This window comes from Anolis carolinensis, chromosome 4 (genome assembly GCF_035594765.1).
Source record: "Anolis carolinensis isolate JA03-04 chromosome 4, rAnoCar3.1.pri, whole genome shotgun sequence".
In the NCBI taxonomy this organism is placed as follows: domain Eukaryota; kingdom Metazoa; phylum Chordata; class Lepidosauria; order Squamata; family Dactyloidae; genus Anolis; species Anolis carolinensis.
The window spans coordinates 94,798,459-94,823,701 of NC_085844.1; positions in this window are offsets into that span (position 1 = coordinate 94,798,459).

Sequence of the window (25,243 nt, forward strand, 5' to 3'; positions counted from 1 at the left end):
AACTCTATAAAAACTATCACTATAGTAAACTTTATTAATGCCAGAGGACAAATAGATTTTAGAGAACTTTTTTTGGGGGGGGGGGGATGTAATGGGAAAAGCAATTATTTTCCTTTCTTTAAGTGAAAATAGGGGTGCTATGTCTCCCCCTCTATGTCCAGAGTAGAGGTGATTCAGCCAAAAGGCATGCTGTTTCAGGGTCCATTTTTGGGGCCGGGCTGTGGTGCAGGCTGGCGAGCAGCCTGTTGCGATAAATCACTCTGACCATGAGGTCATGAGTTCGAGGCCAGCCCGTGGCGGGGTGAGCACCCATCAATTAAAAATAAAAAATAGCTCCTGCTCGTTGCTGACCTAGCAACCCGAAAGATAGTTGCATCTTATCAAGTAGGAAATAAGGTACCACTTATAAAAGTAGGGTGGCAAGTTTAACTAATTTACGACATTGGAATGAGGAAGTGCCGTCAGAGTGGATGATGAAGCAGCTGCTCCCCCCTGTGGCCTGAATCAAACATCCTCTCAAGAGAAGTTTAAATTGCCTCTGTGTCTTTCTGTCTGTCTGTCTCTGTCTCGGTCAGATGTGTTTATGGGCATTGAATGTTTGCCCTATATGTATATAATGTGATCCTCCCTGAGTCCCCTTCGGGGTGAGAAGGGCGGAAAATAAATACTGTAAGTAAATAAATAAATAAATAAATAAACACCTCATTCTTTTTACCGGCAATTTACTTGAATGAGGAGGGGGTGTTGCTATTTTCATTCGGCCAAGATTCAGCCCATTGGCTACAATGGGGAAATTTAAAGGCTCAATCCTCAGTCATTTTAAGGCCTATCTGCAGGACACCTACCTCCATTTTAGACCCCATTTACAACTGCAGGCCTGCCAATTTTCAAAACAATCGACCAATCTACTGAATTATTTAAAGGTTTTACCATAGCATTTTTAAAAATAAGACAAACCGCAAGAGAGGGTTCTGGGAATTGTAGACACTGGTTGTGTCCATTCTCAGCCAATCAGAGCATGGACACAACCAGGTTTTCTATCGACTGAGAAAAAAAAAACCAAGAAGTTCTATTATGCTCTGAGAGGAATCCAGAAACATTTCAATGTCTACCCCATGCAAGTGCTGCTGGGAAAGTGAGTTCCCAGCAGGGCCCTCTCTGGAGGAGGAGCCTTAGAAACTTTCCAAAAAGAAATGGACAGACACTGCTGCTGCTGGTGGAGGGAAAAAAAACATTGCAATAATCCATCTTCTCCAGGAGCCCCATGACAGACCCCTGACTCAGATATATTGTTGATTTAACTCCATCTTCTCTAAGTAAAGGTAAAGGTTTCCCCTGACGTTAAGTCCAGTCGTGTCCGACTCTGGGGGTTGGTGCTCATCTCCATTTCTAAGCCGAAGAGCCGGTGTTGTCCGTAGACACCTCCAAGGTTCATGACTGCATGAAATGCCGTTACCTTCCTGCCAGAGTGGTACCTATTGATCTACTCACATTTGCATGTTTTCGAACTGCTAGGTTGGCAGAAGCTGGAGCTAACAGTGGGTGCTCACTCCGCTCTCTGCATTTGAACCTGGGACCTTTCGGTCTGCAAGTTCAGCAGTTCAGCGCTTTAACACACTTCGCCACTGGAGGCTCCCTCCATCCTCTCTAGTAACTGATAAAATGTAATCTGTTTTGGTCAGCTTTTCGGTTCCCTTCTCCTCGTTCTGTTTTGGGAAATTTACAAAATAGACCACCAAATACAGTAGAGTCTCACTTATCCAACATAAACGGGCCGGCAGAACGTTGGATAAGCGAATATGTTAGATAATAAGAACAGATTAAGAAAAAGTCTATTAAACATCAAATTAAGCACCGAAACATCATGTTATCGAACAAATTTGACAGAAAAAGTAGTTCATTACACATTAATGTTATGTAGTAGTTACTGTATTTATGAATTTAGCACCAAAATATCACAATGCATTGAAAACATTGACTACAAAAATGTGTTGGATAATCCAGAATGTTGGATAAGTGAGACTCTACTGTATTACAAATCATTTTCATTCAAACTGATTAGGGCCCAAGCCTAATCCAGAGTATAGATTTTATAGGACACCAAGGCAATAAAGGCATGTGTTTGTGCATGCACAAAGGAACATTGGAATTATAAAGTAAAGCACAATATTCTAAACTGGAACTTGGAAATAACTACAAAATACTATTTCATAGAATCACAGAATCATAGAGTTGGTGGACACCCTATGGGCCATCTAGTCCAAAACCCTGCCAAGAAGCAGGAAAATCGCATTCAAAGCACCCCCGACAGATGGCCATCCAGCCTCTGCTTAAAAGGCCCCAAAGAAGGAGCCTCCACCACACTCTGGGGCAGAGAGTTCCACTGCTGAACAGCTCTCACAGTTAGGAAGTTTTTCCTAATATTCACGTGAAATCTCCTTTCCTGTAGTTTGAAGCCATTGTTCTGCATCCTAGTCTCCAGGGCAGCAGAAAACAAGCTTGCTCTCTCCTCCCTATGATTTTCCCTCACATGTCTCCTTTTAGCCTTCTCTTCTGCAGGCTAAACATGCCCAGTTCTTTAAGTCGCTCCTCATAGGCTTGTTCTCCAGACTCTTCTCCAACCTTCCAGCTTGTCAACATCTCTCTTCAGTTGTGATGCCCAGAATTGGACACAGTATTTCTGGTGTGGTCTGACCAAGGCAGAATACACAGGTAGCATGACTTCCCTGGATCTAGATCATTTTGGATTCTGCTCCTGTATTAGATATCCCTCCCAATTTGGTATCGTCTGTAAACTTGATTATCATGCCTTCTAGCCCTTTTTGGACAAGATATGTATGTGCAGTAAATGGGAGTAGTCTAAGATTTTGAAAAATAGTATTTTCATGACCTGCCATTTCATCACACAAAGGGAAATTGTTCTTTGCTCCTCTTCGGCCACAGAGCCTGCTGAGTGCCATCACGTAATGCAGGCAGTGGCGCCATCCCATTCATGGCCAAAGTGGTGAGGAAGTGTAACAAGACACTTCTTCACCAACAACGAAAGTAGATTGACTTTTGGGTATTTCCGTCTGATGGGGGGAAAGGGCAATGTGATGAGGGAAAGATGGAAGGTGAGTGAGTCGCTGCAAGGCGCCACACAAGCTTTCCATTTCACCAGTGATTGCCAGAGAAAAGGAACAAAACAGAGTGGGAGCATCAATATGAAGAGGTCCCTGATTTCTCCCTCTGTGTTAAGAGGGGATAAGCCTAGCTGCAGATGGCAGAGGCTGTGCTATCATAGGTTGAGCCAAGTTCAAGACTGATGTTAACATTGAGAATGACTAGGCAACAGTTGAGGTTCATCTTGGCAGAACCTATCTTGTTTGATGCTTGATTTGCTAGACATGTGCTGCCTGCCCACTTCAAATCACCCAACCCCATCCCCTTTGTGGTACTGTTATGCCAAAATGCAAAATTGCTCCACTCAGAGCTTGGTGGCCACTATTCTTCATGTTCTGCAATGTAGTACTGTATAAGATTGTTTGACATGGTGAAGAGACTGTGTTTTAGCTCACAGGTATGATGGGGCCCCTGGTGGTGGCACAGTGTGTTAAAGTGCTGAGCTACTGAACTTGCAGACCGAAAGGTCCCAGGTTCAAATCCCGGGAGCGGAAATGAGCGCCTGCTGTTAGCCCCAGCTCCTGCCAACCTAGCAGTTCGAAAACATGCAAATGTGAGTAGATCAATAGGTACCGCTCCGGCAGGAAGGTAACGGCGCTCCATGCGGTCATGCTGGCCACATGACCTTGAAGGTGTCTACGGCTCTTCAGCTTAGAAATGGAGATGAGCACCAACCCCCAGAGTTGGTCACGACTGGGCTTAACGTCAGGGGAAAACCTTTACCTTTACTATGATGCTGCTACCTTACCTACTTTCATATTCTTCCCTTTTTAGTGACACCAGAAGACCAGCTGTTTCTTTCCCTGACAGGTTTTTTTTCCATGTTAGGAGCGACTTAAGAAACTGCAAGTCGTTTCTGGTGTGAGAGAATTGGCCGTCTACAAGGACGTTGCCCAGGGGATGCCCAGATGTTTTGATGTTTTACCATCATGTGGAAGGCTTCTCTCATGTCCCTACATGGGGAGCTAGAGCTGACAGATGAGAGCTCACTCCACTCCCCGAATTCAAACCATTGACCTTTCAGTCTGCAGTCCTGCCGGCACAAGGGTTTAATCCATTGCACCACCGGGGTCTCCCCTCTGCCAGGTCAGATGAATGAAATGGTCTCCATCATTTCATTCTGATCTAGTCAAACCTGTATCTTATAGGTAACAGCCAAGAAAGAAAATGGACAATCTAATAAAAAGAAAAGTGCTTATTTCCCGTGCACTGGGGGCACATAGCTATGCAATACCTGATGAGCCCACGGACAAGCAAAGTTTACTAAACTCTAACAACCAATATTTTCTTAGTTTAAGTTTGGACTCCCGTAACACAGCTACGTAGATTTTCCCCAAGGAGTCTACTAGTTAGTACGGCTGCCTTATTTTTGTTAAACATATTTTCTTGGGTTTTTTTCTAGCCTCAAACTGAGTTGGCTACGCAAAATAAGTTTTTACTCAGTTATGATAATAGGAGGGAAGGAAAGAAAAGGGGAGAAGCAGGATGATGATAGAATATTTCCTTTCCCAGTTGACTCCTGCAAAAACAAAATGTTATAGCATCTCCCAGTATGTATAATCATTTCAGTAATCAGCTTGCTATTAATCCTGACCACACTGTAATGTTGCTTCACCACATGCATTCTGGCTTTCATGTGTGAAATGTTAGGGGACAATGCAGTATTCGGTGGATTATTGACCTCTTCTCTTTCAGCTACTAAGACTTCTCCTGTTAATTTTCTTTCTCTCTCCTCCAATAGTTGTAATTATTACTTTCATGATTAATGAACAAACCCACCACTAGTCATGCTCACAGAATTTGTTTCTCCTTTTTCATTCATTTCTTACATGTTTTCAATTTCTTTGGAAGCATGAAACAGGAAAGCCCCTACTGCTATGGAAATTAGCTCGACACAAAAGCAATCAAGGAGGTCCCGGTTCCTGGCCTGCTTTTCGGCATCACAGAGTAAGAGGCGCTCAGCTGCAGGCCCTGGCAAACACGGGAGCTCCTGCATGCCATACGTGTACTCTCCTTGGAAAGTGTGTGTGTGTGGCATGCAGGCAAGCCTGCCAGGGCCTGTAGCTAAACGAGCACCCATTAATTACTCTTTTCCTTATTCCTGATCCTTTATAGAAGAAGGTACCTACTACCTCATCACCCAGGCTGCCAGACTCACCATGAATTGTGGAAAATCCTGTGACCATCATTGGGGGGAATGAGGAACCTGTTGCCCCACACCCCTCATTGCCTGGCTTGACTGGAAGCTGATCCCAAAGTGGATGCATTAATCATGCAGCTTCCCTCCATTGCTTCCTGCACAACATGGGAAGCATCCTGTATTGCAGCCACAGCTGCATATGTCGGTTCCACTCCAGATGACCCATGGAGCCCCGCCAGAAGTTCTTCTGTGTCGTCAGATGGGAGCTGCTATGCTCCACGGATCATCTAGGACTCAATCAGTGTATTGTGCTGGGAAAAGGTCCGTCGGATGAGGTTGTCTGTCTTCCTCTCTGTCTGTCTGTCTTCCTCTCTCCCATTAAATCCTGCTTTCTGTTATAAATTAAATAGCTGAGAACCGTCTCACATGCTGCCCAATCATTGTCTACGTTGGCACTCCACCTCATAATATATGTACTCGTATTATGGAATTATGAACCAAATTTGGGTGGAAGTAATTCGGCACTGTATAAAGAAAATATGAATGATTTAACACATCACTTAAGTGACTTGTTAAAGAAGAACTACCTATCCTATCATTAAAAAGAATACTCATTTCGATAGAAAAATACCAAAAAAAAGTGCAATGTGGATGTAATATACTTTAAGATTCCCTATCCTTTTTTTCCTCTCTGTAAACTGCTGCCTTGTAAAAGCTAAACCCTCTTACAGATGTGTGTGTGTGTATGAGAGACTGTTAGAAGGTTTAGACATGGTTATTCTGCTCCAATCTTCCAGGGACATCCTGGGTGTATTATGCTTGGCTTCCACAAAGCAACTGCTATTAGATTCAAGAGAAAACGAACACAATGATCTCTTCAGCTGAACACTTGAGCAGCTGGCCAATAATTTAACTCAGAGTTTTGCTTTACACTTCCAAAATTGTCTCGGGGATTGGATAGACAACATATAAAAATATGACAGGAAAATGATGGATGAGCAGTCGCCAGTCTCATTTCGACCATACAAAATAAAACATCATGCTTGTGTGTTTTGATAGTACATTTAAAGGACAGAAATTAGCAGATGTTGATTGCATTCCACTCCTTGCAACATACCGAAACCCTCAGAGGAATGTTTTGGAGATTGTAAAGAGACTTTATCATGTCATGCCAACGGAACTGGATGTCAAGGAGTGAAAACATTGTGGAGACAGTTTAGTTCTTGTCTGCATTTGGATTTAAAGTTTTCCTCCACTGGATTAAAGCACAACCCAGTTTTGCCTAGTGGGTCCAAGCTAAGAGGCAAAACCTTTCCCTTGCCATCCAAAATAATTCTTATAACTGTCAACATTTTTTTCAAAATGTTGAAAAAAACTTAGAAAATCTGTATACATTTTAGAGTTTTAATTAATGATGTTCATTCCACATGCATTTTCTTTACTCACGTGTGATATAAAAAACTACTAGTGGTTTGGGAGAACTAAGTGTCTAACTGCAGAGTCTATTGGTGGTGCTCAAAGGCAATATATGCAGCCTATTTTTCATAGAAATCTCTGCATACACCACCAGGTTGCAGTGTATTTATTTCTTCAGTACATTTGTATCCTGTCTTTCTCCCAAAAACTGGATCTAAAGTGACTTCCAGTAATTTAGAAATTTGCAGCTACTCCATTAACTTTCACAAATTAAAAAGCAATCAAATATGATTAAAACACAATTAAAGACAGTTTAAAGCAGCTTTACACATATTTAAAACATAATTTAAGTTAAATAATTAAAAAGATTAAAAATCATCACAGACACACACACATTACAAATTCAAACTTTTAAAATAAATACAAACATGTTCACTGCTAGTGGAAAGAGGGTAAAAACTTTGAATTCTGCCCAGAAATGAAATGATAGCCAAGGCAGCTATTTCAATGGGGGAAGGGGTCACAGGATCTCTGCAGCCAGCCCCTGTCAACAGATTGGCTGCAAGATTTTTGACCCATTACAGTATCCAAAGGCTACCTAATGTCGAGCATGTTACAGTACTTCAAAATAATGTAATTTCTGTACTTGCTTTACACTAGTTTTTAAGGGATAGATTATGGATAATATGGAGAGGTATTTGGATAAGAAGGAGCATTAGAAAGTAGTAGCTGTAGTGGTTATGTTAACTCTGGGTTAGTATCATAGTATCTTGTATGGTTGTGCATGGATTTTGTTTCCTCTGTTTCCTTTGGGAGCTCATAACTGTAAGGGCCCTCCGGGTTTGAATACCCGCCCAACACAAAAACAAGTGGGAGAAGATCTCAGCTCCTCCTCCCCTATTCTCTACGTGGATGACACCCAACTCTACTAGTCTTTTCCACCTAAATCCAAGGAAGCCTCTCGGATTCTGGAAGAGTGTCTGGCTGCTCTCTTGGCCTGGATGAGGGTGAACAAACTGAGACTTAATCCCGACAAGACAGAGGTCCTCCAGGTCAGTCGTACGTCTGATCGGGGTATTGAATGGCAACCTGTGCTTGACGGGGTCGCACTCCCCCTGAAGGCACAGGTCCGCAGCTTGGGGGTGCTTCTGGATTCGGGGCTGACTCTTGAGGCTCAGGTATCGGCCGGGGCCAGGAGGGCCTTTGCACAATTAAAACTTGTGCGCCAGCTGCGACCACACCTCGAGAAGTCTGATCTGACCATGGTGGTCCATGCCTTAGTTACCTCTAGACTGGACTATTGCAATGCGCTCTACGTGGGGCTGCCTCTGAAGACGGCCCGGAAATTACAACTAGTACAGCGTTCGGCAGCCAGGCTTCTAACTGGAGCGAAATACAGGGCGCATTCAACGCCTCTGTTTAAGGAGCTTTACTGGCTGCCATTTACTTTCCGGGCCCAATTCAAGGTGCAGGTTATCACCTACAAAGCCCTAAATGGTTTGGGACCCACCTACCTTAGAGACCGCATCTCCCCCTATGAACCCGCACGTTCTCTTCGCTCGTCGGGGGAGGCCCTTCTCTCGCTCCCACCACCCTCGCAGTCGCGGTTGGTGGGGATGAGAGAGAGGGCCTTCTCCGTCATGGCCCCCCGGCTTTGGAATTCGCTCCCTAGAAAGATCAGGCAGGCCCCTACCCTCCTCTCCTTCCGTAGGAGCTTAAAAACCTGGCTCTTTCAAAAGGCCTTTGATACTTAATTTGGTGTCGGACTGATCTATCTGCCCATTTTATAATAGCCACATTCTCGAGGTGTTGCCAATGCTATATTGCACTTTGTCCATTTCAACTGTGAAATTACCTTCCCCCTTTCGGCCCATTTCGGCACATGTTGCACTTTGCCTGGGTTCTATGAATTAGTCTCCAGTGTTAATATTGTATGTTTTATGTTGATTTTAACGATTGTTTTTTACTGTAATTGATGTTTTTATTGGATAACTGTTTTATTGCTGTGTTTTGATATTTGATTATTTTATCGGGCAAGGCCCCATGTAAGCCGCCCCGAGTCCCTTTGGGGAGATGGGGCGGGGTATAAAAATAAAGTTATTATTATTATTATTATTATTATTATTATTATTATTATTATTATTATTCAGTATCACAGTTGAATCTTTTTGCTTTTCCTCAATTTCCTGATTCTTTTTATTTAGTGGGACTGACTGGGAGTAGGGGACCTGAGGGACAGTGGGTGGGATGTATGCATTTGGGGGCTTGGAGTCAGAGAGTCACCCTTTTACTTTCTTTTTCTCCTTCCCTTCCTCTCCTTTAGAAAATACTTCTAAAATATAATAATAATAATTCACAATAGTAGTCTCAGCAAACAAAAAGAGAAGCCTATCTCCCCTCTAGAGTAAAAAGTAGAAACAGCTTTAAGGAAGCAAAACCCCAAGCAGAAAAGAGATTGCTGACTTGCAGGCAAGTGAGGGGATTTTTAAGGTAGTCCAATGAGGATAGCTCTACTGAGCTAAAGGTCATAGTTCTTCCTTCTCTTCACCTCTTTAAAATGCCTCTTGGAAAGCTGTCTGGCGTACTTGTGTTGTTGATACTGAGAAAACACGTGCACCTGCCTCTCCTGCAGCTGAGCACCTTTCCTCTAGAGTGGAAAAACAGTTTTAAGAACAAGAAGTCTCCTTAAAGCACTTGCCACCTCTCCTCTAGAGTAGAAACAAATAAGAAGCCTCCTTAAAGCACATGCACCTGCGTGCAGCTGAGCGCCTCTCTTCTAGAGTAGAAACAAACAGCTTAAATGATGGGAAGGGGAGCCTGGGAATCTCCTCCCCATAATGGGCCATTGGAAAATGGATTTTTCGACACCCCCAGAACAAAAACAGATATCTGCCCTTCTATATTTGAGTGGCTCCCAAAAATGGATCAGGGCCCCCACCAAAAGCCGGGACATGAAACAGCTTGCGATTTACCCAGATTACACAACTCTAGTATCTTGTACAATGATAAAGTCCAATGCATATGTTGGTTGCATCCTATTTGTGAATGTAAATATCTCAATAGCAGGGAGCTCTGTATTTAACATAGTGTCTAGTTTAATCCTCACTCTACTATCTTCATTCTGAAAATGAACATTGTCTACAATTTACAAATGTTGGCAATTTTGTCTGCCATTTTCATTCAGAAGAAATTATCATGCTATAAGGGTGTTGGAATAATGGTGTTTATATATCCAAATGCAGAATTTTTGAACATTATATGGACAAGCTTGGACACTGAAATTAGGGGTGAGAGGATTAGCATATTCCTAGTCCCTTTCCATTTTGCAGGTTTTCAACCATACAGTAATTCCATCCATTTTTTCTATTTTAAAGCAAACATTTGCATTTAAATGTAGACATTTTATTATCTTTTTTTCACATTGTTCAGCTGATAGCTGCTTTATGAAATTTGGAGAAGTGTCCAGTCTGAAGGATAACTGTGTTCCAGCCCATTAGCCTAGAAAGCATTTGTTTAGGAAGCACAATTTTGGTTGTTTTGTTAAAATTGGAGAATGAATGAAATTTCCCTAATTGAAAGCACATTTGACAGGAGACCAAAACACATAAATGTGTGTGTATGTGTGTGTATGTTTGCATGTGTATTTAAGAGAGAGAATCTGTTCCAGCCAAATTGCCTCATTGGATCCTGTACTATGATTGCATCAAGATTTATTCTGTGTGAGATATTTTACTGTATTGCTTTATACTAATGGGGTTAGATAATAATAATAATAATAATAATAATAATAATAATAATAATAATAATAATAATAATATGAATAATAATAATTCCAGCAAACAAATGGCCTCATTCTTAGAAAACTACTACCTAATTACCTACCTATAATTTCATTCCTTAGCAAACATGTTCTCTCTATTTATCTTTCTCTCTGTGCTCTAAAAAGAAAAAAAAATCCTAAAAATCAAGGGATGACCCAAATCTTCTAAAACTTAGTGGGCTAACAGTAGTAGATGTGTCCTCCAAGTGTGGTAATTTTCATCCCAGTAGCCCTAAAAATGATAGGAAGGGGAGCCCAGGAACCCCCCTCCCATTGCCACCAATGGGCCGGATCTAGCCACATTTTTTGGCCTTGGACCAAAAATGGCTATTCGGCTACCCACTCATTTTTGGGAAGTGCATGAAAATGGATCCAGGGGTCTTCTGAAATTCGGACAACAGAAGCAGATCAAGGTTCAGCTGAAATGCAAAAGCCTACTATCCATCCTCCATTATGCACATGGTTATGCATGACAGCCTGCCAATGAATTGTGTTGATTATTTTTAAAAGAAATATATGCTGTGAACTATTCATATACAGGCAGTCCCTGAGTTACAAACATCTGACTTACAAACAACCTATAGTTAAGAACTGGGTTGAGACAACAGGAAGTGAGAGAAAATTACCCTTAGGAAGGGAAATTAACTCCTGAAAGAATTATCATGGGGAAAAGGTCTCCGCTAAGGCTTTTTCACCAATCCTTGTTACCACAACAAGCCAAATTGTTCAAAATCCAATTATCATAGGGCAGAACGTGAGACAAAATGGTCTGAACAAGGGCATAGACTGCAAAACAAACTCCACAGGAATGTTTACTCTTTCCTGTGCTATCCAGAACACACACACACACTCACATATATGTGTGTGGCTGGAATTACACAAAATATATCTGTTCTGATTTACATACAAATTCAACTTAAGAACAAACCTATAGAGCCTATCTTGTTCTTAACTTGGGGACTGTCTGTACTCCATAAACTGTATCCTATGCTCTATTGTTAGTCTTGATTAAAACAGAGCCATAGAATCACTTTGGTTTGCCATTCAACAATTGTTTCGATAGCTGCAGTTGGGAGTAGTCAACAGTACTCCAGCCTCCTCAACTTCACTGTTTTGGAAGTTAAAATATGCAATGTTCTTTACACCGAAGTCTATAATCTTGATAAGAAACACCAATTCCATGACTAGCCTCTTTGATTTTTTCTTGTTTCATTAACAAATTGATGAGATCTGAAAGTAAAGCATTATTTTACTATTTGGCCTGTTCCCAATAGTGTAACGGCCCCATCTGTATAAACATTGTATTCCCCTGATTCATTGAAATAGAGATTTAGAAATGTGGTCCAATTCATTTAGGTAATCACAAGCTAATGTATGTGCAAAGCTTGCACTATAGGTATAATTATATTGTATTCGTTGCATTATAAGTGCTTAGGCACTAAAAGAGGTCACAAAATATTTTATAGAAACTAGTATATCTTTTCTACACTATCCCTCATGATAAAATATCCCAGTAAATGCAAATGCACAGCAGTTTGTTGAAGTGAGAGGTAACTTTTGTAGAAATTTGTAGGAAAAGCCTGCTTTAGCATTTCCAATCAGGGCAATGCTATTTTCAATAAGGTAAGTTTGGGAAAAGCAAGAATGACTTATTGCTGATACAACATTGCCAAAAAATATTCTCCCTATAGACACCACACATATTTAACTAGTGTTAATGAAATGTCAATGGATATTAACCATCATATATACACCTAATTAAAAGTAATGCTTTGAAAGCAATGGACACACACAGAATTACTTCTCATCCCGCCTGACTGATATCCCATTGAATGACTTTTTTCACTATAGCCTGATAAACCTTTTAGACTGAGCTCCAGTTAATGCTTTAAGGTAATTCACAATTTGTGGCTCTAGATTGTAGCCCACCTTTAACAGCCCTGATCTACATTCATCCATAACATATACTACTGCTGTTACCTGCTATCAAGTCAACTTCAATTTATGGCAATGAATGAAACACCTCCAAGTCACCCTATCATCAACAACCTTGCCCAGTTCCTGTAGAGTCAGGGTCATAACTTCCATGATTGAGTCTGGAATGCAGTCTTCCTCTTTTCCTACTGCTTTCTGTGCTACCAAACATTATTGTATTTTCTATTAAGTCATGTTTTCTCATGGTGTGGCCAATAGGCTTGTGTGGTCCAAAAGAAATGCTTCTAAACTATGTTCAAAAGTAGAGGGTGCTAGTGCTTACTTTCTAAAGTCATTTCCGAATTTTGGAAGAAAAAAGTTCAAAACTTTACGAAACTTCCGAATTTCATAAGTACTTCGTTAATGGCGGGTACACATGCACAATAGGGAAAAACAGCACTGACAGGAGGGAAATGTCAGGGGATCAAATGCTTGAAAAATCTCACCCCCTCCCTCAAATTTCAGCCCTGATTGGCTGAGAAGCAAGCCCTGTGTTAGGCTTCGCCTCTCAGACAGCAGGCTTGGCTGAGAGTGCACAGTTGGCTGATTCAGACTCCCAATTATTTCCGAGCAAAGGAAGTAAATGGTTCAAAATCGGAAGTGTATTTCCGACATGCGTCTCCATGTCAGAAATCCCCTCAGAAATTAAAAAAAAAATCCAAACTTCTGAGTACCGAGCCTTCTGCTTACGAAGCCCAACTCTAGTGGCCAAAGTATGAAGGTCTCAGTTGTGTCCTCTTGTCTTATAGGGAGGGTTCAAACTTGATTTGCTCTAAGACCACTGATTGGTCTTTTTAGTAGTACACTCTATTAGTAAAATTCTTTTCCAGCATCAGATTTCTAATGAGTTAATTTTCTTCCTATCAGCTTTCTTCACTATCAACTTTCACAACCATTAAATAATAATAGAAATGGGAAATATCACATGAAAAATTAAACTTTAGAATTAAAGCCGGGCTGTGGCATTGGCTGGGGAGCAGCTGCTGCAATAAATCACTCTGACCATGAGGTCATGAGTTCGAGGCCAGCCCATGGCGGGGTGAGCACCCGTCAATTAAAAATAAAATATAGCCCCTGCTCGTTGCTGACCTAGCAACCCAAAAGATAGTTGCATCTATCAAGTAGGAAATAAGGTACCACTTATAAAAGTGGGGAGGCAAGTTTAACTAATTTACGACATTGGAATGAGGAAGTGAGGAAGTGCCGTCAGAGTGGACGATGAAGCAGCTGCCCCCCCCCCTGTGGCCAGAATCGAACATCCCCTCAGGAGAAGGTTAAATTGCCTCTGCGTCTGTCTGTCTGTCTGTCTCTGTCTCGGTTCAATGTGTTTATGGGCATTGAATATTTGCCCTATATGTATATAATGTGATCCACCCCGAGTCCCCTTCGGGGTGAGAAGGGCGGAATATAAATATTGTAAATAAATAAATAAATAAATAAATAAATCTTTTTTTCATTATTTTGCCTAGTTCCTTCATAACTGTCTTTCCAAGTCCCAGTCTTCTGATTTCTTGACTGCAGACACCATTCTGATTAATAATTGAGCCATGGTAAGGAAAACCGTGAACAATTTCAACATCCTCATTTGCTACTTTAAAGTAATGGAAATCTTCAGTGGTCATTATTTTTGTTTTCTTGTTGTTCAATTATAAATCTATCTTTGCACGTTCTTCTTTGACTTTCTTCTATAATTGTTCCAGGTCTTTCCTATTTTCTGCTACTACTGTGGCATCATCTGCATATCTTAAATTGTTGATGTTCCTTCTTCCATTTTTCATACTTCCTGTCTCCAAATCAAATCCTGCTTTACATACAATATGTTCAACATAAAGTTAAGCAGACTGGGTGATAAAATGCAGCCTTGCTTGACTTTCTTCTCAATCTGAAGCCATTCCATTTATCTGTACTCTGCCCTAACATTGGCCTCTTGTCCTGAATACAGGTTATGTATCAGAACAATTATATGCTGTTTCACATATTGGTGAATTGTTTTGAAATTTAGCAGGTCTGCAGTTGTAAATGGGGTCTAAAACTGATGTAGGTTTCATGCAGATAGGCCTTAAAATGGCTGACGATTGGACCTTTAAAGTTTCCCATTGTAGCCAATGGGCTGAATCTTTGCCGAATGAAAATGACAACAGCCCTCCCCATTCAAGTAAACACAATGAAGGGTCAACTGACAATGAACCTCAAAATGGCATGGCCTTTGACTAAATTGCACACCTCTATGAAGCACAGTATGACTTTCATTTAAACATTTTGATTAGCTCCATTATCCAACATTTGTTTGCATTATGATCCATAGTGCCTCTTCCATTCCTGATCCCAGCTTGGATATGTAACTTTGAATAATTATATTCTTAAATAATTATGGTATATATTACTGAGTGCAGTTGAAGCTGAATCAGAGTGGGTCTTGCTTAGTAATTAAGCTACTACAACAAAACAATATATATTGGCTTTGTTGCCAAATTGATAGGTGTGTGATTCTACTCCTTTCATGGCTGAGAGAAGATATTTCTCTTCATTGAAATGACCAAATAATGAAATCCCAACTTTTAAAAATTCTGTGACATCATCATATTCAATATTTGATTAGAAGAAAAATGGCCTAAAGTGGCAGTAAAGCAACACTGCATACTAATGGAGAAAAAAAAAACCCAAACAAAAACAAACAAGACGATCACAGAGATCTGTACATTCATAACCCTCAAAAGCCTGATTTTGATCTTTCAGAGCGGCAAGTGGAATATTAATGGTATATCATCATATGTTAATATTACAGGGAAAACTAAGGATGCAGAGAATGGTATTAGCAGTTGTTTAAAATTATCCCGAACACACAAATACATGGATTATCTCCTCATATATATCATTGTTGGAGTGTTGGAAACCATCCTTAAGTTCTTCTTTTTGTAATCTGAGTATATGTTTTCTTCTTAAGGGTAGTGTTAGATGTGTGTACTTTGTAGTCTATAGCATAGTGTAGTACTTAATAATATGGTGTAGTATGTTTTGTACTATGTGAAAGTTTGTACTGAGTTATATGGTGTTATTTCGTATCACTGTATGTACATTTTAATCAATAAAAGTATAAACTGAAAGGGGAGAAAGAAAAATTACAACTGCATGTAATGTGAATCTAGTCAGGAATTTTTATATACTGCATTATCAAATACATTTACATCATAATAATTATTCTGACATAAATGTATTCTTCTATTTTAAATATATTTGATAATAGTGATTACTCTGGGAATTGAAATAAGGTAATTGATTTTAGACCGCTATTATTTGGTATTATATAAATTCTCTGCGAGCTGAAACCTCTCAGGTTTTGCTCAAGACATCTTATCTGCATTGCTTGAAAAAAAGTGATTTTCAGCTGGTGTTTGTTTAGTAGGGATGAAAAGGGTACTCAAAAATATTTCAAAATGGGAAAAACACATGTTTTCTTAGTACTGAGAAACTCATATGAGAGGAATCCTAGACTGATAAGAATTCGTGCATTATGCAGACTATGCTCATTTCTTCCCACTCAAAATACCACATGTGAATACTGTATAGCATAAGTCACAAACTGCAATAGTCATTGAAAATTGTACAGTTTTTGAGGGCTCTCTTGGTGTGAGAAGAAAATTGCTAAATTTATTGTTTGCCTCCTTTGAAAAAAAGAAATGAAGAATTACATCACATCCCCACTTCAGTGTTTCTGTTGTGTAAGAAAAGAGTCAGCATGGTGTAGTGGTTTGAGTGTTGGACTTCTACTCTGAAAATCAACTGGGTGACCTTGGGAAAGCCACATTCTCAGCTTCAGAGGAAGGTAAGTAGCATATTATAGTTAAGTAGAATTAACAAACCAAAATTCTCGACTTTTCAGCTGAAGACCTATAACCATCTCCGAGAATAACTGTTCAAACCTTAAGAGGGAGAGTCTATCAAATACTCAAAAGATAAGGAATACTTTAAACTTAAAATTTCTAAGCTTGTTTTCATAACTAAATGGCTATGGGAATAATTTACCACTATGAGTCAGAACTTGGTGAGTTATCTGAAGACACCCAGTTATACAAGGTTGGGCCACACTATTCATTTCCCAACAATTAAAACAAGCAAACTGCTCATCCCATAGTCATGCAACAAAAATGGTGGCAGTATGGTAATAAAATAATAATAAAACAGCTTTAAGACAAGGCTGTGAAAGCAATGTCCATAGAGAGTAACACCTTGTTTCTGAATTTGATTAGGACCCCCGGGAATGCTAATTGGTTTAACAACAAAGTAGTTTTTGTTCAGACTTTCTCTGTTATTGTCAGAAAGCTCAATTTGTGAGGAAGGTAAATAAGGAGGTTTCTCTGCCAAGTATGACCAACTCTTGTCTCAGATCAATGTGGTACCCTGAAAGACCTCCCCCTCCTCTCCACTTGGATATGGGATTTTTTCATGTAGGAATGGAAATATGATCTGGGGTTAAACTTGTTGAATATACACACAATTAATATTTCTCAGTGGAAGGAGGTTCAAATGTAATTGATGTTATTCTACTTACTTTATCTTAATTTATGCCTTGCTGAAAGATTCTGTACATTTATAATGGAATGTAATTGAAAGTGGATTACTTTTACCACTAGACTACAAGGAGTTGCAGTGTAGTAAACAATATCTTGGATTCTAAATGGCACCACACAGTCCCTGAAAATCTCATTATATGTGTGTGGTCATCTGCTGGTTTCATTACCTCATTCTAAGTTGTTGTTGTTCGTTGTTGACATGCTTCCTCCTCACAATTCATACTATCACTATCATAACTGTGTTTTTTTTTCCTAGAGAAGAGATAAAGCAACTTACTCTACAAGCGATACATCATGTTGCATACCTATTACTAAGGCAGCCTGTTCCCTATGACCAAAGAGAATAACCTGATTTGAACTAAAGGAACTGAATAGAATTGTTAAATAACCCTTTTGCATTTTAAGTAACATTTAATTAGAAACACACTTTTAACCATCAAAATGATAAAAAAATTCCACGAGATTAAATTATGAGTGTCAATTATCATAAAATTCATCATTGTAATTCTTATTAAAACTCGGTGTTTAGATAGGTAATGATTTCATAATGTGGCAATTTGCATAAGGAGCCCTGAGATGGCTTATTATTTCGATCCTACGCAATTACAATTCCAGCTCCATACATCAGAGCTCTTAGCAATGTACAATCACGGTGCTAATTAATAAGCCATTTACTGACTGGAGCTAGTTATGGTGGTCCTGCAGCTGACCTCACGGAAGATGAGCCATCTCTGAAGTGGCTGTGTGTAACTACAAACATAATGATGTGCCAGGAGGGAATCATTAAAAATAATTTACACAAGCCTTCATTTACAAGATCTTTTGATAGCGCGCTTCCCTGGTGTTTAGATCCACAGTGCAACCCCTACCATTTGGAAAGTGCCAGGCGGGAGAGTGAAGGAGGATACCTAAGTGGTTAATTAAGAGCCATTCGGTCTCCACAAGAGCCTCCTGAAAAATCCCTCTGATGTCGGCTGTGTCAAATGTCTCTCGCAGGCAAAACCACAAGAGGTAGCTGCCATGGCAGGCTAATTACTGGGGACTAGGAGCAGCTGAGAATGGCCTGTCAACCAGCCCGTGCTGCGAGGTACGCTGAGCTAAGGATGGAGCAAAGCACGCTCTTCACCGCCATTGCCGGACTAGAAAGCTTGCCACCAAAATCAGATAACTTAATACTCAAGATAATGACTCTTGGTCGCTCAGGAAATATATACATACAGACATATAGATCAACACAATGTCACCTACCAAATCCAGTGACTGGGAAATAAAACCCCAGTAGAAAGGAATGAAAACCCCAGTACACTGTGTTCATATGTTCATGTGTGTCCTCCCTCAGGTTTATCGTGGATCCCAGATGGATGCAGATAATTACTAGACACACTCATGCCAACAAATATATGCCCTGTGTTGTGGGTTTTTTTTCCCCATCCTGCTCGTTGGAGTGTGTGTGTGTTTTATTTCCTTCTCTCTCTCATGGGATTTAGCAGCCCCTACTGTGTTTCCCCGAAAATAAGACAGTGTCTTATATTAATTTTTGCTCCCAAAGATGTGCTAGGTCTTATTTTCAGGGGATTTCTTATTTTTCTATGAAGAAGAATTCACATTTATTGTCGAACAAAAAAAAATGAACATTTATCATATACTGTACAGTAGTTGTCATCACAAACCAGCATAACCAGACAAACTGTGAATCCTATCAAGAATTTCTTGTTACTACCATTATTTCCATGTACAACTGGTATGTACATTTACCAATACTGCATGCTCTGGTCTTCTGCTGGGCATGCTTCCAAACAAAAACGGCTAGGTCTTACTTTCGGATGAGGCCTTATATTTAGCAATTCAGCAAAACTTCTACTAGGTCTTATTTTTCGGGGATGTCTTATTTTCGGGGAAACAGGGTATTTCATTTATGGATATTTCCATTCTCAAATGCATTATTTGTTTTTTTTTTCCACAATGAACACCCCTGGAATCAAAATGATTTTCCTTAAGCAATATGCATGTTCTCACTTAACATTTTGAAAGGTTGTTGCAAACTGCAGGGGTTAATTTGTTTGTTTGCATTTATCTCGGATGGGTGCATCAGGCGACAGTATGTTTGGGTTCTTCCTGTCCATTAAAAACAGCATTGAAATTAAAACAAAACAAAATGGCTGACTTCAATATCTTGCCTAGCTATTTATCATGAATACCATGCCTGGGCTGTGCTGTCTTCCAAATCTACAGCTGGAAGATATCTTTTTTAGTTCAGGAATCAACTTCAGAACTCACTTCTTGTGCCAAATGTGGCACCCTGCTTGCAATTCCATGGCTGCTTGCAGTCAACAAACTGTCGACAGGAGAGGACAGAGAGCAAGCTTGTAGTATCTACAGTGGGCCCTTGGTATCTATAATAATAATAATAATAATAATAATAATAATAATAATAATAATAATAATAATAATAACTTTATTTTTATACCCCGCCCCATCTCCCCGGAGGGACTCGGAGCGGCTTACATGGGGCCATGCCCGACATAAAAATACAATAACAGCGATAAAACAGTAAAAAACAATTTTGCACATTAATAAGACATCAACATCAGTAAAACAGTCATAAAAATCAATATAATGCATAAAATATTAAAAACGGGAGGCTAAAACCAGATCTGGGCCAAAATGCAGAATGACATCACATGGGAGAGGTACTTTAATGGCTAAAATAATCAATAGAGTGCAAGTAATTATGGCCAGGCATCCTATTGTTGAGTGGGCAAATGAATCAACCTACAAAGATTAATCCTCGAAGGCCTTTTGGAAGAGCCAGATTTTTAGGCTCTTCCGGAAGGAGAGGAGGGTAGGGGCCTGTCTGATCTCCCTAGGGAGCGAGTTCCAAAGCTGGGGGGCCACGACGGAGAAGGCCCTCTCTCTCGTCCCCACCAACCGCGATTGCGAAGGTGGTGGAAGCGAGAGGAGGGCCTCCCCCGAAGAGCGAAGAGAGCGTGCAGGTTCATAGGGGGAGATGCGGTCTCTAAGGTAGGTGGGTCCCAAACCGTTTAGGGCTTTGTAGGTGATAACCTGCACCTTGAATTGGGCCCGGAAAATAAACGGCAGCCAGTGGAGCTCCTTAAACAGAGGCGTTGAATGCGCCCTGTAGTTTGCTCCAGTTAGAAGCCTGGCTGCTGAGCGCTGTACTAATTGTAATTTCTGGGCCATCTTCAAAGGCAGCCCCACGTAGAGCGCATTGCAATAATCCAGTCTAGAGGTAACTAAGGCATGGACCACTGTGGTCAGATCAGACTTCTCGAGGTATGGTTGCAGCTGGCGCACAAGTTTTAGTTGTGCAAAGGCCCTCCCGGCCACGGCCAACACCTGAGCCTCAAGAGTCAGCCCCGAATCCAGGAGGACCCCAAGCTGCGGACCTGCGCCTTTAGGGGGAGTGCCACCCCGTTAAGCATAGGTTGCCACCCAATACCCCGATCAGACATACGACTGACCTGGAGGACCTCTGTCTTGTCGGGATTAAGTCTCAGCTTGTTGGCCCTCATCCAGGCCAACACAGCAGTCAGGCACTGGTCCAGAATCCGAGGGGCTTCCTTAGAATTTGGTGGAAAGGAGTAGTAGAGTTGGGTGTCATCTGCGTAGAGATGGTCTACTGTGGTTTGGTTCCAGGGCTTCACCCCCACCCCCTCCCGATACCAAAATCCATGACTACTCAAGTACTATTACTACAGTGATGTAGTAAAATAAGGCCCTTTATATAAAATAGTGAAAGTTTAGTTTTTGGAAAATCATTTTTGACTATTTCAAGCAACAGATCATTGAATCAGTGGAAATCTGACAAATGGAGGGCCAACTATATACTAGAACTAGCCAGAGGAATCATGCTATCTAGTATCTACCATTCACAATGTCCAATTTGCATGCCACAACCTCATTTTTACTTGCCTCCATTTTACTTCACTACCAGAAACATATAAATCTGACATGTGTTGCCTGCTCCATTTTCTGAGCTCTTCTGATTCAAACCTTACTAATACTGCCACTAAGTGACAATCAGAATTTCTGTAAAACAATAGCAGTCATGCCCATACTGTGTGTAATTTTACCTCTGAAATACAAGAAGCCAACAGACAAATTTGTTAGAACACACATTATTTAAATCAATCTGGTTCAATTTACAAAAACATACCTTGGAGCCATATACTTGAAACAGGGATATCATGTTTGTAGTTAGAATGTTGTGGAGCATCATATTCTCGAGTCAGTTTAGAAACTGTTTGCAAGATACCCAGGCAGTGCCCATTAAAAATGTGTATGAACTTTTTGTGTGTGTGGCAGATGGAATAATTACCCAACTAGTGAATTATTCATTCATTTATTTAGAAGCTTACTGAATAAATTGTACCACAGATATATTTCAGCGGGCTCCAAAGATAAATTGGGCTGTATTTGTTATACATATAATGATAATGAACTGCAAAAGTTTATTTTGTCTGAGCTAGTTTTAAAATCTTCCTTAACTTAGATCATAGACATATTTGATTGCTCAGTAATATGGCGGCTGAAAATATGACGTTTCAGATTTTCTCATTTTAAGGACTAAGGGAGAAAGACCTGTATAGCTGGTAATATAGGTGCCTGTCATTTTGGCAGTGTGCCCTTGGGGTCCTAATATATTTCTGCTAAGATGTTTAAGAATGAAGTCTTAGGACAGTGGTTCTCAACCTGGGGTCCCCCGATGTTTTTGGCCTTCAACTCCCAGAAATCCTAATAGCTGGTAAACTGGCTGAGATTTCTGGGACTTGTCGGCCAAAACCTGGGGACCCACAGGTTGAGAACCATTGTCTTAGGACTTTATCCCATGCAGCCCTCTTTTCCCCTGTTTCTAAACACTTCACAAACATTAAGGAAAATGAAGTACAATGAAGCCACTCACATGATGCAGGGAGACTTACCTCTTGTGTCCATCATGCTTCATTGGGGAAGTGCTTTAAAAGAGTGAGGAAATGAGGAAAGGGGAGAGGATATGTGCAGAAATCATCTTCTGAGCTCAGGAATTGTTAACAGGAGAACATGGAAAAAAACCCACCATGGATGGGATCTATCATATTCTCCCGCATTGAATTGATTTGTTTTTTTTAAATTGTTACAGCAGCGAATTGAGAATATACTGTAATGTAATGTAAACTGTTATTATGGTCAATGACCAGCTCATATCAAGGGCACCCAGTCCCGTACATCCATATCAAATCCGAGAGTTTATATACTTCAGCATTAATAAAACTCCTATAAAACTAAATCATTGACAAAATTTAAAATCTAGGCTAAAAACTTCAACATTAATAAAAACCATTATAAAATTGAATCATTGACAACATTTAAAATCTAGGCTGAAGATCATATACCGTATACTGAAAGTCATATACTGAAAGTCGCTTCTGGTGTAAGAGAATCGGCCATCTACAGAGACATTGCCCAGGGGATCCCCAGATGTGTTAGCATCCTGTCAGATGCTTCTCTCATGTCCCTGCATGGAAGCTGGAGATGACAGATGGGAGCTCAGCCCATCTCACAGATTTGAACTGCTGACCTTCAGATCTTCAGTTCAGCAGTTCAGCAGGCACAAGGGTTTAACCCATTGCGCCATCACAACTCCTAATCAATTTGGTGATGTGGAGGAATGGGTATCCCTATGCGCAGTGTCCTACAAAGCAGTAAAGTCCTGGTAATCTCCCAAAATCCAGCCATCTGATCCTTGCATGGTGTTTTTTATTTATTTATTGTATTCAGTAGAAATTGTGCTACTCCAGGAGATCGCTACTTTGTTCTTGATTGATTCTAACCTTTCGAAATTGTGCTTTTTCCTGCCTTTTTTTCTCTCTTTTTAAAAAAACTAGAGTTAGCAATCCATAAAAATCCCATTGAGAGGGAGAGCAGAAGAGCCCATGGGAAGAAATGAGGTTTGTCTATACAGTGTTCCCTCACTTATCGCTGGAGTTAGGTTACAGGACCACCCGCAATAAGTGAAAATCCGTGAAGTAGGGACACTATATTTATTTTAATATTTATACATTATTTTAGTTGTTATACACTATTTGAGTCTTTATCAACCAATCGTGTGTTGATAAATTGCCTCCTTCTCCTCCCATTGCCACTTGGACTCCTTTTCTCTCCCTTTGGCTTCTCCTTCCTCCCTTCCTTAGGCTGTAAATTGTAATTTTTTATGATTTATAATACTCTTTTAGAGTTTATTGAAAAACCGCGAAACAGCGAATCCGCAAAAAGTGTACCGCGAAATAGTGAGGGAACACTGTACTCACTGTTATGATAAATCTGAAAACTGATAATTTCAGGAGAAAAGGCAAGAAACAACACCATGTGATGAGTACTGATAAATGATATTATTTGCTTTTTAACGCAATGGGACTAAACACCACAGTAATATGATTCTTTCCCCATCTCATGGGATGAGGTCTCAAATCATCTTTAAAATATATAGCTTACTTTTCTGTAAAAAGATTGGAGATTAAGTTTTCTTGCCCTAACCCAGTCTTGTTTATACATGATTCTTGTGCGGGAATATGATTGACAGTGTGCATTTGGATAAAAATACAGGTTATGTGCATCTTATTAAAAGTAATGCAGTGTATGGATGGAATTTGTGCTTGCACTTATGTTCAAATAAACATTCAGATATATAGTCTTCTGATTCAGTTAAATGTCTAGATCTTCATCTATATATGTGTGGATCTTATAGTTAGACTGAGGTATTAAAATCAGCTTAATAACTGGGGTTGCTAAGTTTTCTGCAGCTGAAGGCTGCAACCTATACAAGTTTATTCTATGTTATGAAAGTTTATGAAATGATGCTAGTAGTAAATTTAAACTTTAATAATCTAACTTAAGACCAAGACATCAGCAACAGAGAGAAGCATGGATGAAAATAGCAAGAATCAAGATGAAATGATTGGTCTAAGGAATGGTGAGTTTGCATAATATTGAGCCTTGAGGTTTTCTAAGTTTTGCTAGTAGTGGTCACCTCTGCATCAATACATTCCATTCTTTGGAGGGACATCTGTAGCTTCTTCTTTTTGTTTGGCATCTATACTAGGATGAAATACTACTGTGAATGGATGAAAAATAAACATGAGCTGGCAAAAGAAAAGGTCAACTGAAATTCATTCATAATTATGAATATTTTAAGACTGTAACCCTCACATGTCAAGTGTCCCTAGAACAGAAGCCTGTCCACTATTACATAGAGAAAAAACCCTATGTCTTCAGTCAGGTGTTTTTCATGTTTTTTAACCTTTTTGCAGTATTCCTTTAAGATATGTAAGAAATACACTGGATGCTTTTGTTTGCAGAAAGTGGAACTGCATTAGCTAGCTAACATGAATTCAAAATCTGCTATGAGCATATGGCAAACATAATTTGACTATTAGCCTGCTATGCCCTACAAAGCATATGCAAAGAGCCGCAGGCCTCCCCAAGTCTCTCTAAGCCAGGAAAGGCATCAGCACAACTCAGCATTTCAAAAGCTTTTTCCTTCTCAAACTGAGTTACATATGATGAATAAAGCTCTGTCTACTAATAATCCTCATGATGGGCTCTGGCTCCTTGCAGGGCTTCAGTCTCTAGGCCAAGGTCTTTTCTCTCTGTTCTTGCACCTCAAGTGTTCTTTATAATCTCCCTTCAAGATGGTCATTTGAAATCAGTGAGCAATAGGCAAGCAGTCCCCAAAATATGTTTCAGTAAGTGCACTATATGTCAAATAATATTTCTACCACATGTGGTAGACGTGCAAAAAGGCTAACAATTATTGGAAAATGGTTCATGCAACAGTTCAAGAGATTTTAAAAATTAAAATTCAACTGAGACCTGAATATTTCCTATTGAGTATGATAGGGGAGGAAGAAAAATTGGACAGAAATAAGGATATCTTATTGGTATACATTACAACAGCAGCAAGAATGGTTTGTGCTAAAAAAAAATGGAAACAGGAAGAAGTGCCAACAAAAGAGGACTTATTAATTAAAATAATGGACATCATGGATATGGATAAATTAATGTTTTTACTGAAAAAAGTCACAGGAAACAATGTTAGAAGCATAGACTGGAGTCTCTTTAAAGAATATATGAAAATCTAATGAAATAGAATTATAAATACAG